At 33.6% G+C, this 15,612-nt stretch overlaps 1 long non-coding RNA gene across 1 annotated transcript; it reads left to right on the plus strand.

Annotated features, from left to right (window-relative positions):
* Nucleotides 1-287: 287 nt before the first annotated feature.
* Nucleotides 288-15,189, plus strand: LOC129957442 (uncharacterized). Its single transcript, XR_008782765.1, has 4 exons — nt 288-427; nt 973-1,146; nt 11,259-11,424; nt 14,688-15,189. It is a non-coding gene; the product is annotated as an uncharacterized LOC129957442 (long non-coding RNA).
* Nucleotides 15,190-15,612: the final 423 nt, after the last annotated feature.

Raw genomic sequence — 15,612 nt, forward strand, 5'->3', positions numbered from 1 at the left:
AGGCAAATGTTAAGCTATTAAACGATATTAAAATGAAAAATGATTCATAAATATTTGTTACCCGTTTATTTATTATTTGCGATTAATATATTTTTTTGAGATTACCAAATAACTAATATAAATAGACTCTAGTTCTGTCCATAAGTTTTTAAATCCGTGAAAGTAGGCCGTTCGGGAGAAATTAAAAGCAGAAAATAGGTATAATCTTTTTTTTTATCCCTTTGGTACCTACTAGGTTAATGTTGCGAAGTTATAAATTGGCAGAGCATTGGAGAAATATAAAATTTGAAGCATCGTAGTTTTTACGAAAAGTAAACCGATATAAGCTTATGGAAGATGGCGGAAGTCTAATTATGTGTCAGCGAAAACATGTGTTGTTTGCAATAAGATTTCAACTCTCTCCTCGATAGTTCTGAAATTGAACTCGGTGAGATTTTGTATTCATAGCATTTAGCATATGAATTTGCATTCTTAATGTTTTTAAGATGGCATATTTGTTTATCGCTTGCATGATATAAAAATCAACGGTCGTAAAATGCAACGCTCTGAGGGAATTTCATTGAATGCAGAGTACCCAAACCTGTCACCTGAATTGCTTCTTACCTAATAAGTATTAAGAAAGTATTAAAATGCTTTTTTTAATTAAAACTATTCGAAGCTTTAGCGGCTTATAAATTTAAAGCATCGATAAATTTGAAGTGTATTATCACAGAGACGCTAATGTTACACCACATTTTAAAAGTGAAAAAGAAACAAGCTTTTAAACGATACGAATTAAATTCCCAGAGAATATATTCATTTCTGATTTTAATAAATAATTTTAAATATGGATTTCAGCAATATTTTTCTAAAAACTGTATTTATGTATATGTCTATATGTAAAACTGTATTTATGTATATTATGTTTGCGCACGCGTGTGTGTGTTAGAATTCTTATTTAATCAAATTTTTAAATCTTTTTTTTTTTTCTAGTCATGGCAAACACAATACGATTTCTCGATGACTGAACTGGATCCTTTCTAAATTATGAAGTGCAAAGAAACATGCTTTCAGCGAAATGAAAGACAGCGAATATTTTTCGTGTTCTTGTTCCACAGAAATGGAGTGAAGTACTGGAATATCAAGGACGGCTTCTTCGTTTACACGGTATGTTAATAATTTCATTTTGATTACAAAATTTAGAATTCGAAATATAAGATCCATTTTCAATGCATAATTTTGCTAAACAATGTCTCTTAATAAGTCAGATTTATGCAACTCGGGAATTTATGCATTATCTTGAAAAGTAGGTTTTATATATTTTCTGGTGTTAAAATGTTTCTAGATCAGCTGTTTTAAGAAATCTCTTATCTGTAAAAGAAATTAATTAAATAAAAAAATATAAAATATTTAGTGCATTTTATCTGCGTGTCAAAATTTTGTTGAAATGCTAATTCTTGAGTATTTTCTTTTTCATTTTAACATGTTTAAGTCGCTATACTATTTGCAAACTGTCACACAATGTTCGATTTAAAATTGTGTAAAATCATCTCCAGGATTCACTAGGGAATCTGCAGGTATAAAACTAGCCGTTATCTCAATAGTAGAGGCTCGCTAAAAATGTTTAAAAAAGTGGATTGTTAATAAAAATCAAAATTTAAACTCCGGAACATAGTATGCAAAAACCAATTATACACCATTTCACAATTAATATAAACTTTTAAGAGGTCAATTATAACTTTCTCAGGATATCAGGAGAAAGTATTGTAATCGTCAAAAAAAAAAAATCAAACTTGAGATTTTGAAAAATTTCCACGCTCTAAACCTCTCCGAGGTCGAAAAACAATTTTTGGAAAAATCTTCTGTGACAAAGATAATTCAGAAACGCTTTGAGCTAGACAGTTTAAATTTTGTATAATTTTAAACCAAATTTGCAGATTTCTATCAAATGTTGAGTAAAATCTGTTTTGAGGAAGTCTGTATGTCAAGCTGTTCAAATCTAAATTGACAAAATAACTTAATGGGGAAGAGCTAGATAAAATTAGGTACCTAAGTTTAGCATCTATAGACACTCATCAAATTTTGAACCAAAACTTACAACGGGTTGACTGTCTGTCGGTCTGTATTTTCAGAAATATGTAAGCGCGAAAGCTCAAAAGTGAAATGACTTTAATATATCAAATTTAGCGTGAACTTTTGTTATTACAAGAGCAGCTTTGCATAAAATTTGTTTCAATCCACTGAGAAAGCGTGTATATAAACAAATTCCATTTTTGGATAATATTAATCGTATGCCAGGGATTAATCGCCAAAAAACTCGCCAAATTTCGCACTATAGATTGAGTAAAATGCTGAATTCACACCAAAGATTATTTCGTAACTATTGTAAGGTTTTCTGAGATACCTTTATTAGAGAATATGCATGCGTTTTTCTGAAGACATTTATTTACATTTAAAGTTTAGTATATACAAGATGGTTATGATTAAACTTCCCTTGTAAACAGCATCCTACAACACAAACGGGTGAACGAATTGCAGCGAAATTTGGTATACAGATGAGATGCGCTCAAGGAATTTCGAAAATATTTTTAGTTCCAAAACGTACACCAGAGCGTACCTTTTCAGGAAAAAAACATTAAATTTAATACAATAAACTACCGAAACGGAATACAGAAGCGATATCGACATTTATCGAATAGTTTCTGATCGCCTTGTCATCGAACCACATTAAGTAAAAGTAAGGAAAAAATAACAGTGCGCTGTTTGAGAGAAAAAAACGGTTCAGTTTACAGAAACAAGAACAGATTAGAACGATATTGCACAAGAGGAACAGTTGTTAATCGTGTCCAGGACGATGTAGGGAAAAGTGCTCCATGGAAGTAGTCATTCACCTGCAAAATTTCAAGTCGATGGACTGTGTGTTCGACAGCAGATCGCAACTGATCAATTGTGATGCTTCTCACACGAAACGTTATGGAGTTCTTTAAGCCATTCAACGTCGCAACTGTTGCAACAAGATACCGCCATCATTACAGCCGGAAACATCGACATAAAACATAAAGACTGCAAATGTTTCTTACCCTAACCTGTTTTGCATAAAGCTTCATCTTAGCAAACATGCAAATCTCGATATTTTTTCATTAGAACTGATAGCTTTTCCCGGTTTTACATTTTATTACTCGTAATTCTTGCTCTGGATTAATATTGTTTCTGTATTCCGTTTTGGTCGTTTATTGTGTTAAATTTTGTTTTTCTGTAAAAGACTCCCTCTAGTGGACATTTTAGAACTAAACCTTTTTGAAAATTCCGTGAGCGCATCTCGTGTATAGCCTACATGCCAAATTTCGTTGCAATCCGTTCATCCGTTTGCGTTGTAGGATGTTGTAGGACCCTGTATTTCAACTATCTGAATTGTTGTATTTGTGCATATTAAAATTGATATATTTCAGTGCGAGTATAAATTCTTTGTGTTAATTAAGAGTAAATTTTGACAAACGTAAAATTGGAAAACTAAAGGTTGCACCTTCAATTCATGTTTCCAGGTGATTTTTCTGAATTTTACTGTTAGGAATAAAAGGATATTTTTAGAAGTTCTGAAATTCATGAGTTGGAAGGCATGAAAGATCATATTTTTTTAACCACCCGCCTGTATGTTAAGTCAAAACCCTGTCATATTTGACATCTATAAGATGTCCGAGTCGTAGCAGCGGAAAGCTATGGTCTCAATCTTTGACTTCATCAGATGCAAAACAAACATGTCTATTTATATGCATGTGACAGTGTTTGAAATGAGTCGAATCGTTTGTAATACGTTCCATCATTGTTGTGAAAAAAGTCTTTAAATCTATTTTGAAGCTTTCTTGTCGAGTCACAATCGGCAACTAGCTGAGCATGCTGGCAATACTTTTTGTCAAAGTGGCATCTGAATAGATTTCAAACTTTCATACACTCTAGACCGAACTTTTCTGGAAAGATAGTTATAGAACTACCTAAACTAATGAATTTTGCAATTTCTGTCGGATTAATGCAAGACTTAGCTCTCGCGAGAGACTGGAAAAAAGCATAAGTAAATCAAAGGACATAAATTTGAAATTAAGTGAGAAATATTCTTAAATTATGGAAAATCCACTTTAGATCCTGTGTATACCATAGTCGACAGAGACTCAGGCAGAGGTTCTAATGTGTGTTAACTAAGCCAGAAGCATATAATAGAATTGCATTTTCTTTCTTATATAAGAGAATGTCACAATCGTCTATTTGATTATCTTATATTTGAAAGAATCTTCAAATTTTGACCCTCCCTTACTAGGTAAAACAACTTCGTATTCATGCATAATTTTCTCTAATCTGTGAATTTCTATCCGAAATGATTCTATTCGGACTGTCTGGTTGTTCAAATGCACTTTGTAATTATCACTTTGACTTGTGAAAGCACTGCAGCAAGACGATAAAATGTAGCTTACAGATTAATATATTAAATGGAGATCTTTTAAAAAAAACTTTAAATCATATCTGGCATTGGATTGACTGTATGTCAGCCTGTACATGGATGCGTGTAAATGCAGTGCTTCATGAATGCAGCGAGGGGCCGCGGTGGCCTGGTGGTAAGGTCTCGGCTTCGGAACCGGAGGTTTTCAGGTTCGTGACTCGATTCCACCGAAGAACCGTCGTGTAATTAGGTCAGTTGCACATTAAATCAGTTGCACATGACCAAACGTCCTCCCGCTGGTGTGGTGTGGAGAGGGGGTGCCAGCTCAGGTATCGTCCTCGTCCTCTGACCGCTGTTCAAAATGACGAGGTCCGTCCCAAAATAGCCCTAGTGTTGCTTCAAACGGGACGTTAATATAACCAAACCAAACCAATCATGAATGCAGCGATTTAAATGAAATCTAATATGCGATAGTTATTAAAAATTGTGGCTGCATCAAAACTAGTTTTGGCAAGTCAACCATCTGACACTCAGACCCGCTACGAAGGCACACGGATTTAAACCATAAAACTGAGTAACCGGACCGCCGCAACAGCAACACTGGCAGGAACTGTGGTTGAGTCCTAAGGGCCATCACCGGCCACGGTACAATCCTCCCCGCAGGAAGTACGTCCCGTCATCGATGGGAGGAGTCGGATCCCCCACCAATTTCTGTACCCTCCAGCTTGGCGAGATCCAGTCACCATGCCGGAAGCATCTCATCCTCATTTCGAGGTGCCCCCGGAGGTACTAGTTTTGGTAAAGATCGATTGAATAAATATAGTTTGGGTAAAGATCCCGTATCCCATATTAAATTTCTCTCAATATAATACAATGCACAAATCGCAGTTGAGCAACTCTGAAAATAAAAACTTAGCAACCGTTGCTTTGCCCAAGTCCTACTGGATGTGTGGTGTGGAAGTTAACATTTATAAGAGCACACAAAAAGGTTTCGAGAATATTATTCTTGCATGTTTTCAGTAAAACCCTCGAATATTTCAGCAAAGTAGGCAATATTTGCTTTAAAGACATGACTGGAAAAAGCTTTCGCTTATCAATCCCAGTCCACCGAGATAGGTGTAAAATTCATCAATGCGAAGACTAGCAGATAATATCGAAACGTAATTTTTTTTTGTAGCTAAATATTTTCGAAAGAAAATTTGTCTAAGTATTTTTAAAGTGATGTGAGCAAATTCCATGTATCTTCATGGAGAAAGTCACTTTAAATGCCAGAATTTCAATTTGTGAGTAGAAAAACACCGAATAAATTAAGACATAATGATAATCGGAAATCGCCAATTTTCTATGGCTTGAAAATGCGTGTACTAAGTTTTATTAATAAAAGGGCTTTTTAAAATGTCGCAAAGAAAATAAAATCTAGTTTATTTCAAATTTGTGACAAACAAAAAGGCTTAAATTCTCGGTTCAAAAAAAAGATCATAATAAATGTGCTTCAAAAGAAAAAAACATGCTCAGCTCCAAAAATTTTCTAAAGTTGGTCATTTTTCAATGTTAAAAAATGCATCTTCCTGCTTTATTTTACTTTAAATAAGCTGCGTTTGTACATCAGGTAGTTGGCCGAGATGAAAACTTGCTAAAAATTTCGATTAAATTATTTTCTGTAATTTAGTTTCTTTATAAATATTTGATAAAAATTGGCTTCAAATTTTGATAGTCGTATAGCTCACACTATTACAAGAGCCTTGCCTCATTCTGTTCGTTGTACGATGTATTTCTCTAATTTTCTGTCAGCATCCATAAAATCTGAGCTGAAAATAATAATTCAATTATTACAAACGTTTTTATTGCAAAACAGTTTTAACCTGTATAGTTAAATAGGAATAGTCTCCACAAAACTTTCTCGCATAATTTGTCATGTGAGAACGTCTTAAATGGCACTGGCATTCAATAGTTACGAAGTGTTGATTTTTGGCATGAATTCAGCAATTTAACTGAATATATCGTGTAGTACTTGCCAAGTTATTTGATTAATTCCTGGTATGTGTTAATAATTTCCAAAAATCAAATGTCTTATACAAAAAATTTTTCTTCTTAACCGATTGAAACAAATTCCGCACCAAACTGCCCTTGTAGTCAAATTCCCGTACCATACTTGATATATTTAAGTCATTGCAGTCCTGTAGTATAGCGTTAACTTTCTGAAAGAACAGACTGACAGACAATCTGTAGTTGGATTTGGCACAAAATTTTAGTTGTCTATACTGTAGAAGTTAAATTTGTATAACCGAATTTTATCCAGCTTTCTTCATTTTGTAGCTGTGGTATTACCTTATATTCAAACGGCCGGACAAAAGGGCTTCCTCTGAACAGATTTCACTCAAAATAGGACAGATATCTACAAGTTTGATGCAAAATCTGCAAATTTGATCCGTATACCAAATTTCAATTTCCTAGCTCAAGTTTTTGAATTGTTTGTTGCAGGCAGGCAGGCTGATAAACATTCTTCAAAAAAATTATTGAACTCGGGGAGATCTAAAACTTGAAGACTAATTGAAATCTCGAGCTCAAATTTTTTTGACTACTGTAGGGGGTATTGTACTGTAGGGGGTATTGTACTGTAGGGGGTATTGTACTGTAGGGGGTATTGTACTGTAGGGGGTATTGTACTGTAGGGGGTATTGTACTGTAGGGGGTATTGTACTGTAGGGGGTATTGTACTGTAGGGGGTATTGTACTGTAGGGGGTATTGTACTGTAGGGGGTATTGTACTGTAGGGGGTATTGTACTGTAGGGGGTATTGTACTGTAGGGGGTATTGTACTGTAGGGGGTATTGTACTGTAGGGGGTATTGTACTGTAGGGGGTATTGTACTGTAGGGGGTATTGTACTGTAGGGGGTATTGTACTGTAGGGGGTATTGTACTGTAGGGGGTATTGTACTGTAGGGGGTATTGTACTGTAGGGGGTATTGTACTGTAGGGGGTATTGTACTGTAGGGGGTATTGTACGTACTGTAGGGGGTATTGTACGTACTGTAGGGGGTATTGTACGTACTGTAGGGGGTATTGTACGTACTGTAGGGGGTATTGTACGTACTGTAGGGGGTATTGTACGTACTGTAGGGGGTATTGTACGTACTGTAGGGGGTATTGTACGTACTGTAGGGGGTATTGTACGTACTGTAGGGGGTATTGTACGTACTGTAGGGGGTATTGTACGTACTGTAGGGGGTATTGTACGTACTGTAGGGGGTATTGTACGTACTGTAGGGGGTATTGTACGTACTGTAGGGGGTATTGTACGTACTGTAGGGGGTATTGTACGTACTGTAGGGGGTATTGTACGTACTGTAGGGGGTATTGTACGTACTGTAGGGGGTATTGTACGTACTGTAGGGGGTATTGTACGTACTGTAGGGGGTATTGTACGTACTGTAGGGGGTATTGTACGTACTGTAGGGGGTATTGTCTCGTATACGAAAAAATAAAAAATGAATAGACAGAAAAGTTCAGTACTGAAGGTTTATAAGCACTTCATAATATTTTCATAATTTATGCAATAGTCTAAAGAATTGAGTATAAATTCAGTCTTCATAAAATTTAGTTTTTAGTTCCATTTTCTGATGTTTTTAAGTGATATACATATTTTACATCAGTCAATAAAGGTACTTCTAGAAAATTAAATTTTACAATCTTTTAATCCCAAAAAAATGTCTCCAGTGAAATATTCTTGTAACCCCAACATTTAAATAAAAAAAATTTAAACAAAAAAAAATCTTCTGCGTCCAAATCGGAGTCATGAAACCATAAATATCACTTTCTAAGAAAATCTCGTAATTTTACAGATCAATCATGAAAAAATGCCGAGTTCTGATTGGCGTATCTTTGAAGAGATCAATAGAATGGTTTAAATCGCACATTTTTATAAGATAGTAATATTCTAATTTTCATAACTCATTCAGTTTTCAACGCAATAGAATAAGCCTAACTTTTTGTTTAAAGTGTGACTTTAGGGGTAGTAAGTGTGACTTTAGGGGTAGTAAGTGTGACTTTAGGGGTAGTAAGTGTGACTTTAGGGGTAGTAAGTGTGACTTTAGGGGTAGTAAGTGTGACTTTAGGGGTAGTAAGTGTGACTTTAGGGGTAGTAAGTGTGACTTTAGGGGTAGTAAGTGTGACTTTAGGGGTAGTAAGTGTGACTTTAGGGGTAGTAAGTGTGACTTTAGGGGTAGTAAGTGTGACTTTAGGGGTAGTAAGTGTGACTTTAGGGGTAGTAAGTGTGACTTTAGGGGTAGTAAGTGTGACTTTAGGGGTAGTAAGTGTGACTTTAGGGGTAGTAAGTGTGACTTTAGGGGTAGTAAGTGTGACTTTAGGGGTAGTAAGTGTGACTTTAGGGGTAGTAAGTGTGACTTTAGGGGTAGTAAGTGTGACTTAACACGATTCATAGGACCAAGCGTCTGTGAAATATATAATTCTTTATTCTCCAGGATATGCGACTTTATTTCAATTAACCATTTTCTTTATTAGTAGTATATCCCCAATACTAATTGCTAAAAAATAATCTATTTGACCCCAATTAGATTGGAAATTCTTTATTTATAATTGCCGTAATTAACGCAGAATTATTGGATCATTCATCAAAATATATTGAAAGATCACAGAAAAGAATTTTTTTTTATAGAAATACCGTGCTCCCTTTGTTTCATTTTATAAGGTCATAGACTAAAAAATTTTCTACATTTAATTTGCCGTAAGAATTCAATCTTATAATATAAATTGATGACAACGCTTTAGATAACGCCAATTGTTCCTATGCCTGCGTATGTGCTTGTGTAAGTCAAGCTTTTATTTTGTGTGAAATTGTTGGAAAATATGATTTAATTTATTTATAAATTAAGTTAAAATATTGGTAGCATTGAAAAGATACATTTTTTACCTCTTTAAAATGATATAAAAACCATTTTTAAGCTGTAATATTTTCCAAAATTGTCGAGGATCGATGAGAAATTGTCAGTTAATTTTTAATTTTTATCTCCCACATTCCAGTTTTTTTATTAAAAATAAAGCTTAATTTATACGCTGAAAAAGGCCGCGGTGGCCTGGTGGTAAGGTCTCGGCTTGTGAGCCGTAGAGTTTCAGGTTTGAGACCCGATTCCACCGAAGAACCCGCAGCATAGCCAGTTTTGGCTCTTGCGCCATAAAAATCCAATATCCATCCATCCACCGAAGAACCGTCGTGTAAGGGGGTCTGTTGCACATTAAATCCATCCTGACCAAACGTCCTCCCGCTGGTGTGGTGTGGAGAGGGGGTGGGTGCCAGCTCAGGTGTCGTCCTCGTCATCTGACCGCGGTTCAAAATGAGGTCCGTCCCAAAATAGCCCAAGTATTGCTTCAAACGGGACGTTAATATAACTAAATCAAACCAAACTATACGTTGAAAAAAGGGTATCAATGAAAAGAAATTTTGAATTTTACATTATGTAAAAATCGTTTGTACTATAATATTTTCGGAATGTTCGTGGTTAAACGCAAGCTTAACTTTTAATTTCAAAAATTTCAAAAGATTCGATCCCAGGTGCACTTCTTTGCCCTCAAGTGCATGAGCCAGGCTTGGTTGCTCTAGGTTAAACGGTCTAATCTGTATATGTGCAGTTCTACTATTGATTGGTTTTCCACACGCACGCATTTTTATTATAAGTAATGACTTCCAATAAAAAATTTTCTTCTACAATTTCAGCAAAATCAGCTTTATATTGCTGTGATTAGACGTACATGGTTTAGGAAAAATACGATTACTATAGAAATTTGAAGCTTGATTTCTAAACTTATATATATTTTTAAAATACTTTTTTTCGTTTAATTTGCCTTACCTGCTAATATTTTCTTAAAACCCCAATATTGAATTCAATAGAATTGGGGATCCGATTTTGCATATTTAAATTAGTTTTTGTGGAGAATTCTAATTCGTCCATTTTTCAAATATCAGATTTTTCACTTAAAATTCTAACTATTTTTAAAAATCGATCTCTTGTTGATATTTATTAGTATACAGAACTTTCACGTTTTCACAATATAGTTCTGCTTAGTTATAAAATGTAACTGTTAGTTTAGTCCTGTCTTGTCGAAACTAAAAATAGTCAACTAACGTAGTCATTAATTTATGCTCCGCTAAAGACTTTCATAGCCTACTTCATTTGGAAAATTCGACTTCTGCTTCTTGCACTTGCTTACTATTAACTCGTGGTATTTCCAAATTATGACGATATTTCTATCGAGTTCCAGCGTTTTAGAACATTCAATACTGCCATGAAGATAATAAAGCGCGAGAATTGTAGTGAATCAGTGGAATGAATTCCTGTGATCGCGGATCGAGTTTTCTTGCTGTAAACTGAAGGATATTTCTGTTATTCTATTAAGATGGTTGAATTTTTCAAATTCTGTTTGTTAAAACCCAACCGAAGTTTATATCTTTTGTGGAATACAGCATCTATATATGTTATCAAACTTGCCAGCCTTCCCATATTTTCACAGAATATATTTTCTAACATCTGCCCTGTGACTGCATCTAATATATATAGATTTTCCTCATGAAAGTTTAATCTTTGATTTAATATATTTGAAAACCTAATTATAGGACAAATAATATAAAAATAAGTATATATTCAAATTTTGGAATAATTATGCATTAAATTGCAATTTTTCAGTTTATTTCTTCACAGAATGCTATAAAAATAAATTTTTATTACTTATATTTTTGATTTTTTTTTTTTTTTTCGATTTCAGAAAGTAATGCCATAATTTTAAATAAACTTTATTTTACAAATCTATATATTTCTTTATATATATATTTTGCAGGTACGGAATGAATTTAAAAGCCGTACAGAGTCTACAGACTTTACAGTTGCTCTGGAACTATAGAATGGTTCTGGAAAACTTTCAAGCCGATGTTCAGCAATTACAACTGAGGAAGAAAATGATTGGATTATTTAGGATAGAATTGGACAAAGATAAGTAAATCTGTGTAAGTATAAAATTTCAAGATTCGCCCAGATTTAGGGTTTCGATTCTATAAAATGTTTTTATATGCGCACATACAAAATATAATTTTAAAATTATTTACATTTTCGTATATAAAGAAACAGTATAATCACCCCAAAAAATCTGAACTCGATATTTTAATTTGTTCACGCATTTTAGATCAGAGTCTAAACACTTTTTGTATTGTCTCTATGGACACGATAACACAAACTGTTTGGGCTGGACGGGTGAAATTTTGTACGTGGTCTTTACAAAGTCCCGTGGTCTTTACAAAGTCCTGTGGGTCCCCAGTTCTCGTGTTAATTGAAATAAACTAAATGGCTGAAATTTGGTACAGATTTAAAATCTTAAATGCATATCTGCCTCAAACTTGGTGCCAAATGTGTTATTTTTGGACTGTATCAGTCTGTATTTTTGCATGCATGTAATGTTCTTAACTATTATCCATCAATGATATGCAGTTCAAGGCCCACAAGTGCATCTATTAAAGTTTTGGTCATACCATTCCTATTCATGACCGTATATTATAAAATGTATAAATGTTTTATAATATTGATAGCTCAGTTAAAAAAAACACCCGTTTCCTTTTTATTTTCCCACTTCTCTGTTCAAACGCAAGAGCTACTCTTATTTAACAGAACATATGACACTTGTGTCAGACAGACACGGCGCCCTCTGCCAGTTTAAATATCTTTTGCACTGAGCATGAGCCGATAGATGTACATTTTGTTCATCCCCCATGCAGATGTTTAATCACTCCCATTTGAGGGACAACAGGTTTCAAGTCCATGTAAAACTTATTACATTTTCATGCAAGTTTCATTGCATTCATATACAGTTTACAGATACTAGTATATTTCTGTAACGACTTGATAAAAGTGGATCCAGTTGGCTATGATTACTATTCGAATCTTTCCTTTTAAAAGATGAATTAACATTCTAGCTGATGTTTCAGAAAGATTGTCTGATAAAATGTATAAATATAAAAGAGGCATATCAAATTGTCTTTGATTTTTCCTGCACATTAAATGTGTTCATATAACTTATCCTTTTGAGGTTTCTGGTAGCATCTATATAGGTCTTGGAGGTCGTTACAATGTTTAAGGTGGTCCGGGACACATAAATCGTCAAATTTTCGAAAATTAACTGAAAAACACCTGCATGCTTTTCTGCTTAAAATAACATTCAAATCATGTTTCTATCTTAATTAGAACGAGAGATATCATAATTTTTGTTGACCACTGCTTTGAAATTCCAACTGTCAAAAAGGCGTTGCCATGGCAACTTCATCTCTTTAAATGTAAACAGACATTTCTTGGCATTGTTTTAGCGTAATTTTTGATTTTTTTGGAAATAAATTTTTAATTAAACCAAACACTTGTGAGGAAGGGAGGAGTCTCTTATGCATCTGGAAGCTTTTAAAGGTATTTAAATAGTTTTAATTCTTATAAATTTTATTTTTAAACTCGAAACGCATTTTTAACCATGTTGCGATTTTTCATTATTTGTTGTGATCAAATTGATATAAGTCCAGATCATATAAAGATAGAGGTCTGAAATTTGAAACGCATACTTTTCACTGTTTACTTTAATTTTGATTCAGCAAATTTTTTAAAAAAATTTACTTTCCAAGATATGAATTTTTTTTAAAAAAGTACCAAAGATTTTTTTAAAATTCATTCAAATTTTTTTAAATTTTTTTTAAATTAATATTTTTTAAATTGCCGAATCAAAATGAAAGAATATATGTGTTTGATTTAATGAAAAAATTTTGATAATTGATCAAAAATATTTTGAGTTATATCAATTTAAAACAACGTCACTTTTTTTAAAAAAATTTAAATTTTAAGTTTAAAAAAAAATTTTGAAAACTTTTGTGTTGTGATTTTGCTTATTAATAAAATGGTTGATCAGTACAAAAAATTTCAAAATTTTAAATTAATAAAAAAATTTTCAAAATGGGTCCCGGCCCCCTTTAAAATTCGAATTTCTATAATATGGGATTTTAATTAATGACTATTATTAATTTTAATTATAATTTATTCAACAGCTTGTTAAAGCCGGTGATAGAATAAAACCCTTTCTCGTATACCATTCTTTCCTAAAATAGGTAACATGGTAAAAATATTCTGACTACTTAACATCTTTACATGCGCAAATTGCGCGAGAAAGCGTTCTCCAGCAGAAATTCAAAATTCGTTTGGATACCGCAATTGGCGCGGTTTTAAATATCATTAAAAGCAAAAAAAAAAAAAAAAAAAAAATCGCGCCAAGTGCCATCACACCTGGAACTAAGCAAATAGACATTCTAGTTGAGTAGACTGAATTAAAAGTTAAACTATTTCCAGAATGTAAGTGAGGATTAACCTTTTGCAGTCCGGCATTACTTGACAAAAAAAAAAAACTGATGCTGTATTGTATCTTTCCCATTTATTCAAATTGTTTTATTTCATTCTACAAATTAACTTAGACTTGGCTACCAGCATTAATAAAACCAATGGACCTCAAATAGACTTGTTTACTTTTCTATAATTGCCCACTGGAAATCAGCAGCATATAAGAAAACTAAATGAAAAGGCATTTCTGAAGGCAAATTGTGTAATATATCTTTAAAAAAAACAATGGTTTATGGGCTTGGTATTATTTGGAATTCCGACTGTATTTAAATAAGGTGGGGCCGTGGGGGCCTGGTGGTGAGGTCTCGGCTTCGGAACTAAAGGGTTTCAGGTTCGTGACCAGATTCCATCGAAGAACCGTAGTGTAAGCAGGTCTGGTGCACATTAAATCCATCAGGATCGAACGTCCTTTCACTGGTGTGGTGTGGAAGTTTGGGGAGGGGGTGCCAACTCGGGTATCGTCCTCATCATCTGATAGCGGTTCAAAATTAAGAGGTCCGTTCCAAAATAGCCCTAATCTTGCTTTAAAACGGGGCGTTCTATAATTTAGCTAATTTAAATAAGACTTTATAATATTCGGTATTTTGGAATATTGATTTGTTATGCTTATGAAGTTGTGCTTGATTTGTTCATTTGTTTTCTCTTATGAAGCTTGTGGAGAATGTTTAAAAATTACTTTTTCAACAATGGATATTTATATTGGTTTATTTGCAAAGTTTAGGAAACTAATAAATATTGCAATATTTGCTTATAGTCAAGCTGATTTTTTTGAAACAATAACATTGGATCATTTTTCTATTGCGTCATTTTGGATCATTTTCCTTTTCCTAATATTTTTTCTCCTTTACAGGTAGTCGTCATTCCTCTCATTCTAATGTTCCGAAGAAGCTTCGAAACGTTCAATCAAGCTTCAAAAGTTCTTGGTGCACAGATCAAAGTACACTGGCCTGTCGAAGAATCCCTGACCCACTGCTAAGATAAGAATGCACTTGCTGAAAAATAAGACCATTTATTTCCAGAATTCATGATTGAGTCATGAAAAGAGTAATTAAAATATCCCTAATCTATATTTTGGATGCATTTTTTCACTTTGAACTGTCTAAAAACAAAAACAAAGTATTGCCTCTATAGTTGATCATCTTTGCATCGATGCATGGACAATAGATGTAAGTATTTCACAATATTGAGGATGAAATGTTACTTTGTTAAGCGTTTATCAGCTCTATAATTTATACTTTCGCAAAGCTAAATAAGTTTTTCTAGAACCTCTTGAAACAGACCTTCTTTCACTGATTAAACCATGGAGCTGCGATTGTAACATCTTTGTTTATGATGAGTTACCGGTTAGATTGAAGGTGAAAATGTATATTTAAAACTAGAAGCTTTGCTTTCCTTTCCAATCAAGAGGAATTGGTAAGATATTATCAAGGCTTGCCTGCATTGATGTTCATTAGAATCGCCTTTAGCTTAAGTATTTTGTGCATTATTGGAGTAGTTCACCATGCCCTAGATCAAATGATACAAACTAGATTTTCAATATGAACGTTTAAAATACCCAAAAATTAACTCTTTGAGACATTAAGTTATCGATTACCTTAAAATTGTGTCAAACTACTTTGATATCTCGATATGTAAATCATCCTGCACATAGAATTCCTCGGTCGCATCCAAAGCATAATGCTTTCATGTCTTTGGTTTGCAAGTCCAGAGTAATACTTCTCGCCAGCATTTGCTTTGGATAGTATTTTTTTCCTTTGACTGACATCGCAATCCAT

The sequence above is a fragment of the Argiope bruennichi genome, chromosome 11, assembly GCF_947563725.1.
Source record: "Argiope bruennichi chromosome 11, qqArgBrue1.1, whole genome shotgun sequence".
Lineage (NCBI taxonomy): Eukaryota > Metazoa > Arthropoda > Arachnida > Araneae > Araneidae > Argiope > Argiope bruennichi.